Consider the following 9,520-nt stretch of genomic DNA (forward strand, 5'->3'; position numbering starts at 1 on the left):
GCCTGCAGTGATAGTGGAGTCAGACACTTTAGAAACATTTAAGCGGTTATTGGATAGGCACATAGAGCACACCAGGATGATAGGGAGTGGGATAGCTTGATCTTGGTTTCAGATAAAGCTCGGCACAACATCGTGGGCCGAAGGGCCTGTTCTGTGCTGTACTGTTCTATGTTCTATGTTCATACCTTTTGCTGCCGAATTGCTTCCTGGACCTGGCTGTTAGCTTTCAGTGACTCATAAACAAGGACATTCAGGTCCCTTGGAAGTTCAGCACTTCCCAGTCTCTTGCCATTTCAGGAATACTCTCTTTTTCTACCAAAGTGGATAACCTCTCATTTCTCCAAATTGAATTCCACATGCCAAATTTTTGCTCACTTGCTTAGCCTGTCCAAATCCCCTTGAAGCATCTTTGTTGCCTCCTCACAACTCTCACTTCCACCTAGTTCTGTGTCATCTGTGAACTTGGAAACATTATCTTTAATCCCCACATCCAAATCATTGATATAGATTGTATCAAGAATTGATCTTTGCTGTACACCATTTGTCACAGCCTGTCAATGACCCATTTATTGCAACTATGTCAAGAGTAAAAGGATGAGATGTGAAGGCATAGGACCCTTAAAAGGTGAAGGGGGAAAAGTTTGTGCGGAACCGTTAGAAATGGCGGAGGTGCTTAATGAATACTTTACCTCGGTATTCACGGTGGAAAGGGATCTGGGTGGTTGTACTGCTGGTTTGCGGTGGACAGAAAGGATCGAGCATGTGGACATAAAGAGGATGTGTTGGAACTATTGAATGGCATCAAGGTTGGTAAGTCGCCGGGACCGGATGGGATGTACCCCAGGTTACTGTGGGAGGCGAGGGAGGAGATTGCGGAGCCTTTGGCGATGATCTTTGCATCGTCGATGGAGACGGGAGAGGTTCCGGAGGATTGGAGGATTGCAGATGTGGTCCCTATATTCAAGAAAGGGAACAGGGACAGCCCGGGAAATTACCGACCGGTGAGTCTAACCTCAGTGGTTGGTAAGTTGATGGAGAGGATCCTGAGAGACAGGATTTATGATCATCTAGAGAAGTTTAGTATGATCAAAAGTAGTCAGCACGGCTTTGTCAAGGGCAGGTCGTGCCTTACGAGCCTGGTTGAGTTCTTTGAAAATGTGACCAAACACATTGACGAAGGAAGAGCGGTGGATGTGGTCTATATGGACTTCAGCAAGGCGTTCGATAAGGTCCCCCATGCAAGACTTCTTGAGAAAGTGAGAGGGCATGGGATCCAAGGGGCTGTTGCCTTGTGGATCCAGAACTGGCTTGCCTGCAGAAGGCAGAGAGTGGCTGTGGAGGGGTCTTTCTCTGCATGGAGGTCAGTGACCAGTGGAGTGCCCCAGGGATCTGTTCTGGGACCCTTGCTGTTTGTCATTTTCATAAATGACCTGGATGAGGAAGTGGAGGGATGGGTTGGTAAGTTTGCTGACGACACCAAGGTAGGTGGTGTTGTGGATAGTTTGGAGGGATGTCAGAAGTTGCAGCGAGACATAGATAGAATGCAAGACTGGGCGGAGAAGTGGCAGATGGACTTCAACCCGGATAAGTGTGTAGTGATCCATTTTGGCAGATCCAATGGGATGAAGCAGCAGTATAATATGAAGGGTACCATTCTTAGCAGTGTAGAGGATCAGAAGGACCTTGGGGTCCGGGTCCATAGGACTCTTAAATCGGCCTCGCAGGTGGAGGATGCGGTCAAGAAGGCGTACGGCGTACTAGCCTTCATTAATCGAGGGATTGAGTTTAGGAGTCGGGAGATAATGCTGCAGCTTTATAGGACCCTGGTTAGACCCCACTTGGAGTACTGCGCGCAGTTCTGGTCACCTCATTACAGGAAAGATGTTGAAGCCATTGAAAGGGTGCAGAGGAGATTTACAAGGATGTTGCCTGGATTGGGGGGCATGCCTTATGAGGATAGGTTGAGGGAGCTTGGTCTCTTCTCCCTGGAGAGACGAAGGATGAGAGGTGACCTGATAGAGGTTTACAAGATGTTGAGAGGTCTGGATAGGGTAGACTCTCAGAGGCTATTTCCAAGGGCTGAAGTGGTTGCTACGAGGGGACACGGTTTTAAGGTGCTGGGGGGTAGGTACAGAGGGGATGTCAGGGGTAAGTTTTTCACTCAGAGGGTGGTGGGTGAGTGGAATCGGCTGACGTCGGTGGTGGTGGAGGCAAACTCGTTGGGGTCTTTTAAGAGACTTCTGGATGAGTACATGGGATTTAATGGGATTGAGGGCTATAGATAGGCCTAGAGGTAGGGATATGATCAGCGCAACCTGTGGGCCGAAGGGCCTGTTTGTGCTGTGGCTTTCTATGTTCTAACTCTTTATCCATTAACCAGTTCACAATCGATGTCGGTATATTCATCCCAATGGCATGTGCTCCAATTTTACATAAGAACTAGGAGCAGGAGTAGGCAATTCAGCTCCTCAAGCCTGCTGCCATTGAATAAGATCATGGCTGATCTCATCTCGGCCTCATTTCTACCTTCCTCCACTCTCCTCGTAACACTTCATCCTGCTACTAATTAAAAATGTATCCATCTGCACGTTTCATAGAATCCCTACAGCGCAGAAAGAGGCTATTTGGCCTATTCAGCCTGCCCCGATGACAATTCCACAGTCCCTAACCTGTAACCCCATGTGTTTACCCATCTAATCTCCCTGACACAAAGGGACAATTTAGCACAGCCAATCCATTTAACCCACACACCTCTGGACTGTGGGAGGAAACCGGAGCACCCAGAGGAAATGCACACAGACATGGGGAGAACACGCAAACTCCACACAGTTACCTGAGGTCAGAATTGAATCTGGGTCCCTGGAGCTGAGAGGCAGCAGTGCTAACCACTGTACCACCGTGCTGCCTATATTTGTTTAGTGTTCCAGTGTCCACCGCACTCTGGGGGAGAGAATTCCACAGATTCACCATCCTTTGAGTGAAGTAATTACTCCTCATTTCTGCTTTACATAGAAATGTAGAAAATAGGTGCAGGAGGAGGCCATCTGGCCCCTCGAGTCTGCTCCGCCATTCAATAAGATCATGGCTGACCTTTTCGTGGACTCAGTTCCACTTACCCGCCCGCTCACCATAACCCTTAATTCCTTTACTGTTCAAAAATGTACCTATCCTTGCCTTAAAAACATTCAATGAGGTAGCCTCAACTGCTTCACTGGGCAGGGAATTCCACAGATTCACAACCCTTTGTGTGAAGAACTTCCTCCTCAACTCAGTCCTAAATCTGCTCCCCCTTATTTTGAGGCTATGCCGCCTAGTTCTAGTTTCACCCGCCAGTGGAAACAACTTCCCTGCTTTTATCTTATCTATTCCCTTCATAATCTTATATTTTTCTATAAGATCTCCCCTCATTCTTCTGAATTCCAATGAGTATAGCCCCAGTCTACTCGGTCTCTCCTCATAAGCCAACCCTCTCAACTCCGGAATCAACCTAGTGAATCTCCTCTGCACCCCCTCTAGTGCCAGTATATCCTTTCTCAAGTAAGGAGACCACAACTGTACACACTACTCCAGGTGTGGCCTTACCTGCAACATAACCTCGCTGTTTTTAAACTCCATCCCTCTAGCAATGAAGGACAAAATTCCATTTGCCTTCTTAATTACCTGCTGCACCTGCAAACCAACTCCTTGAGATTATTGCACAAGGACACCCAGGTCCCTCTGCACAGCAGCATGCTGCAATTTTTTTGCCATTGAAATAATAGTCCATTTTGCTCTTGTTCCTACCAAAATGAATGACCTCACGTTTACCAACATTGTACTCCATCTGCCAGACCCTCACCCACTCACTTAGACTATGTCCCTTTGCAGACTTCGTGTCCTCTGCACACTTTGCCACTCATCTTAGTGTGTCAAAATTCGCAGATGACACTACACTTGGTCCCCAACGCCAAATCATCTATATAAATTGTAAACAATTGCGGTTCCAACACTGATCCCTGAGGCACACCACTAATCACTGATCGCCAACCAGAAAAACACCCATTTACCTCCACTCTTTGCTTTCTGTTAGTTAACCAATCCTTTAGCCATTGCTAATACATTATCCATAACATCGTGCACCTTAATCTTATGTGGCAGTCTTTGATGCGGCACCTTGTCAAATGCCTTCTGGAAATCTAAACACACCACATCCACAGGTTCCCCATTGTCCACTGCACATGTAATGTTCTCAAAGAATTCCACCAAATTAGTCAAACATGACCTGCCCTTCATGAACCTAGTTGCAACTTCCCTATGGGACAATTTATATCCAGATGTCTCGCTATTTCATCCTTGATGATAGATTCAAGCATTTTCCCTCCTACAGAAGTTAAGCTAACCGGCCTATAGTTACCTGCCTTTTGACTACCTCCTTTTTTAAATAGTGGCGTCACATTTGCTGTTTTCCAATCTGCGGGAACCATCCCAGAGTCCAGCGAAGACTGCTATTAGCTGTCCACAGAGAATAAAGGGCGTGAATGGCCAAATGGCAGAGAAGCTGTAAGCTGTGACAGATGAAGATGTTGGGGAAGGGTGGGGGGGGGGGGGATGGTGGGGTGGGAATGATGGGACAGAGGCAAAATTTAGAAAAGGGCAAGCAAAGGAGGAGAAAAGGTAAGGGAAGGGGGAAAGTTTTTTGTTAAGATGTCAAATGATGCGGAGGATGAAATGTAACGGGACAGGGACAGCTTTGAGAGAGAGTAAGACGGTGTTGCAGGAGAGAGATGTCGAGTGTCTTCATCTGACGGCACATGGAACTGAGTGTGACTTTCAAGGTGTGGCGAGAACAGCAGTTCGAAGAATGTTGTATATCCTGGAGGTACCTGTAATCCTGGCGGTTACGTGCGGGTTGGAATTTGGTTTTTTGTTAAGATGTCGAATGATGCGGAGGATGAAATGTAACTGGGGACTTTGTTCCCTATTTTATCCCCCTTCCCTTACCTTTTCTCCACCTTTGCTACATTCTACTTCTGCCCTCCCTCCTCTCACTCTCTCTCGTTCTCTCTCCTCCCCTCAAACTTTTCATCTATTACAGTTTACAACTTCTCTGCCGTTTGGCCATTCACACCCTTTATCCTCTCTATGGACTGCCATTAGCAGCCTTTACCCTGGTTTCTGTGGCTATGACTCACCTTTCATTCCCTCACCCTTCATTCCCTCACCCTACAGTATAAATATCTCCCACTTTCTCTGCCTTTTAGCTTTGACAAAGGGTCGTCGGGACTCGAAACGTCAGCTCTTTTCACTCCTTACAGATGCTGCCAGACCTGCTGAGACTTTCCAGCATTTTTTCTTATGGTGAACCTTCGCTGAAGTCCCTCAAATAGCAAAAATGTCCTTCATCAGACGAGGAGACCAAAACTGCACACAATACTAAAGGTGTGGCCTTACCAAGGCCCTGTATAACTGCAGCAAGACACCCCTACTCTATACTGAAATCCTCTTGCTATGAAGGCCAGCATGCCATTAGCTTTCTTCACTGCCTGCTGTACTGCATGACAACCTTCAGCAACTGTTCCACCATGACACCTAGGTCACCCTTTTCTTAACCTGCCACCATTCAGATAATCTTCCTTCCTGTTTTTGCCACATTTATCCATATTATATTGTACTTGCCAAGTATTTGCCCACTCACCAGTCCGTCCAAGTCACCCTACAGCTTCTTAGCACCCTCCTCACAGCACACACTGCCACCCAGCTAAGTGTTGTCTGCAAATTTGGAGATATTGCATTCAATTCCTTTGTCCAAATCATTGTGTATTGTGAATAGCTGAGGTCCCAGCATTGAACTCTGTGGTACCCCACTAGTCACTGCCTGCCACTCTGAAAAGGACCCATTTATTCCCACTGTCTGCTTCCTGTCTGCCAACCAATTCTCCATTCACATCAATAGATAACCCTCAATACCACAAGCTCACTAATCTCTTATGTGGGACCTTGTCAAAAGTCCAGATACACAACGTCCACTGGTTCACCCTTCTCCACTCTGCTGCTCACATCCTCAAAAAATTCCAGAAGATTTGTCAAACATGATTTCCCTTTCGTGAAGTTATGTTGACTTGGACCAATCCTGTCACTGCTTTCCAAATGCTTAGTTATTGCATCCTTAATAACTGACTATAGCATTTTCCCCACCACCGATGTCAGGCTAACCAGTCTATAATTCCAGATTTTCTCCCTCCTTTTTGAAAAAGTGGGGTCACATCTGCCGCCTTTTACTTGAAACTATGGCCTCTCATTCTAGAATGTCCAACAAGGGGAAACATCTGTTCTGTGTATGCTGTCAATCGCCTTTGGCATCTTATATACTTCAATTAGATCTCTGATTGTTCTAAACTCCAGCGAGTATAGGTCTGAACGGCTCAACCTCTCAACACAAGACAATTCCTTTATCCATGGAATCAATCTAGTGAACCTTCTCTGAACCATATCTAATGCATTTACATCCTTCCTCATGTAAGGGGACCAAAGCTGTGCACAGTACTCCAGATACAGACCTCCCCAACATTTGCAACAGCACCTTCCTATTTTATACTCTGTTCCATTAACAATGAATGCCAAAAATCCATTTGCCTTCCTTATTACATGCTGCACCTGCACACTAATCTTTTGCAATTCATGCACAATGTTGTTTGTGAAATATTCTATAGACACTTTGACCAATTTATTACACTTACTCAAGTGCCTTCACTTTAGGTGTGGCTTTTGCTACCAAATAAACCTGTTGGACTTTAACCTGGTGTTGTTAAACTTCTTACTGTGTTTACCCCAGTCCAACGCCGGCATCTCCACATCTTCACTTTATGAGACAGACAAAGGACTGTGGTTCAAACTTAGCTTAATTAAAAACACACACGGATTAAAGAAACAATTCTGACACAATAGATTAAGTTAACTCTCCCCAAAGTAGGCTAATTGACTGAGAAATAGAGATGCAGCCTGGTGAAAGCGATTGGGCTGTTAGACTCAATTCACTGAGCACACTGTGACGTCAGTGTCCCTTTAAAAGAGGTGTTTTTAAAAATTTTATACTTTTCCAATTCAATCAAATCAAATCCAATTCAGAGTCTCAACAAGTTGAGACATTTCAGATCCAGGCTGACAAGACAGGGCGAGCGACCAAATCACCCTGTCCTGGGTCTGATCTACATGAGCCAAGTTGATTGGAGGAGCAAAGCAACACCTCCTCCAAGACTTGAGCGAGGTGTTTTTTAAGAACATGATTTCTGCAGCTCACAGTTTCAGTGATGTCATTGTTGCCGGCTTGGCTACCAGATGCCCTTTATTGCTGCTTCAATGGGGTTGTTTGTTTTTACTTGGGTTTTTAATGACTCTGCATTGTTAGGAGATGAAAAGAAACTGGTTGGGAGGTCAGGTGACAAGGTTTTTGTTTCAGTTCTGAGCTGCAGGTTTGAGTTTTAGTTTAGAAGGGAGTGGACATCAGGCTGAAAGCAGTGTCTCTCTCTCCCTGGTTTTGGGAAATTGTGCTGTTTTGCTGAAAGCCTTCTTGGAGGAGAGAATCTGTTGTTGGGGATTGGACCAAGAATCAGTCTGGTGCTTTGGAAAGCTATTCTGTCTTAAGACTATTCTGAGTCTCAAGAGCATTGGACTGCAGAATTCAACTAACGGCCTCGAACCCAGTATCGAGTGAGCATTAATCTATGATGTGTCAAACCTGTGAAAAGGGTTTTTTATTGTCTATGGGTTTTGGTTTTAATTGGAATACATTAGAGATATTCATTAAGGGTTATACATTATAGTGGTTGTTTTGTTTCTTCTTTGTAATTGATAAAAGTTCCTGTTAATTTTCTTACTATACATGTTGACTATATTCTTAAATAAACTTTGTTTGACAAAAGCTCCTTAGTGGATCACTTGAATCATACCTGAAGTAAAACACCTCACGCTTATCCTAGCCAAATTCAAGATGCAAAAGTTATGATTCAGGCAGACTCCATAAAATACTTTGGAGCTTTTGACCTGAAGAATAACAACACAGTGATAGATGAACTCAGGGTCCTTTTAGCATGAAGATGGATCTTGCACACCCTCTTGTGGCGTCCCAGGTCACAGTAGGTTTGGTTGAATTGTAGCTCCGGTGTACAGGAGGTTGAGAGTAGTGAGGTCATGGATGAGGTTTCAGGGTCGCAGGAGTGTACTGGCAGGCAGGAAGGTGGTTTGAAGTGTGTATACTTCAACGCTAGGAGCATCCGGAATAAGGTGGGTGAACTTGCAGCATAGGTTGGTACCTGGGTTTTCGATCATAGAAAGCCTACAGTGCAGAAGGAGGCCATTCGGCCCATCGAGTCTGCACCGACCACAATCCCACCCATGCCCTACCCCCACATATTTACCCGCTAATCCCTCTAACCTACGCATCTCAGGACCCTAAGGGGCAATTTTTAACCTGGCCAATCAACCTAACCCGCACATCTTTGGACTGTGGGAGGAAACCGGAGCACCCGGAGGAAACCCACGCAGACACGAGGAGAATGTGCAAACTCCACACAGACAGTGACCCGAGCCGGGAATCGAACCCGGGACCCTGGAGCTGTGAAGCAGCAGTGCTAACCACTGTACTACCGTGCCGCCCATGTTGTAAGAAGTTTAACAACACCAGGTTAAAGTCCAACAGGTTTATTTGGTAGCGAAAGCCACACAAGCTTTCGGAGCTCTTAGCCCCTTCTTCAGGTGAGTTGGAATTCTGTTCACAAACAGAGCTTATAAAGACACAGACTCAATTTACATGAATAATGGTTGGAATGCGAATACTTACAACTAATCAAGTCTTCAAGAAACGAAACAATGTGAGTGGAGAGAGCATCAAGACAGGCTAAAAAGATGTGTATTGTCTCCAGACAAGACAGCCAGTGAAACTCTGCAGGTCCACGCAACTGTGGGAGTTACAAATAGTGTGACATGAACCCAATATCCCGGTTGAGGCCGTCCTCGTGTGTGCGGAACTTGGCTATCAGTTTCTGCTCAGCGACTCTGCGCTGTCGTGTGTCGCGAAGGCCGCCTTGGAGAACGCTTACCCGAATATCAGAGGCCGAATGCCCGTGACCGCTGAAGTGCTCCCCAACAGGAAGAGAACAGTCTTGCCTGGTGATTGTCGAGCGGTGTTCATTCATCCGTTGTCGCAGCGTCTGCATAGTTTCCCCAATGTACCATGCCTCGGGACATCCTTTCTTGCAGCGTATCAGGTAGACAACGTTGGCCGAATTGCAAGAGTATGTACCGTGTACCTGGTGGATGGTGTTCTCACGTGAGATGATGGCATGTGTGTCGATGATCCGGCACGTCTTGCAGAGGTTGCTGTGGCAGGGTTGTGTGGTGTCATGGTCACTGTTCTCCTGAAGGCTGGGTAGTTTGCTGCGGACAATGGTCTGTTTGAGGTTGTGCGGTTGTTTGAAGGCAAGAAGTGGGGGTGTGGGGATGGCCTTGGCGAGATGTTCGTCTTCATCAATGACATGTTGAAGGC

Source organism: Mustelus asterias, chromosome 22 (genome assembly GCF_964213995.1).
Source record: "Mustelus asterias chromosome 22, sMusAst1.hap1.1, whole genome shotgun sequence".
Taxonomy (NCBI): Eukaryota; Metazoa; Chordata; class Chondrichthyes; order Carcharhiniformes; family Triakidae; genus Mustelus; species Mustelus asterias.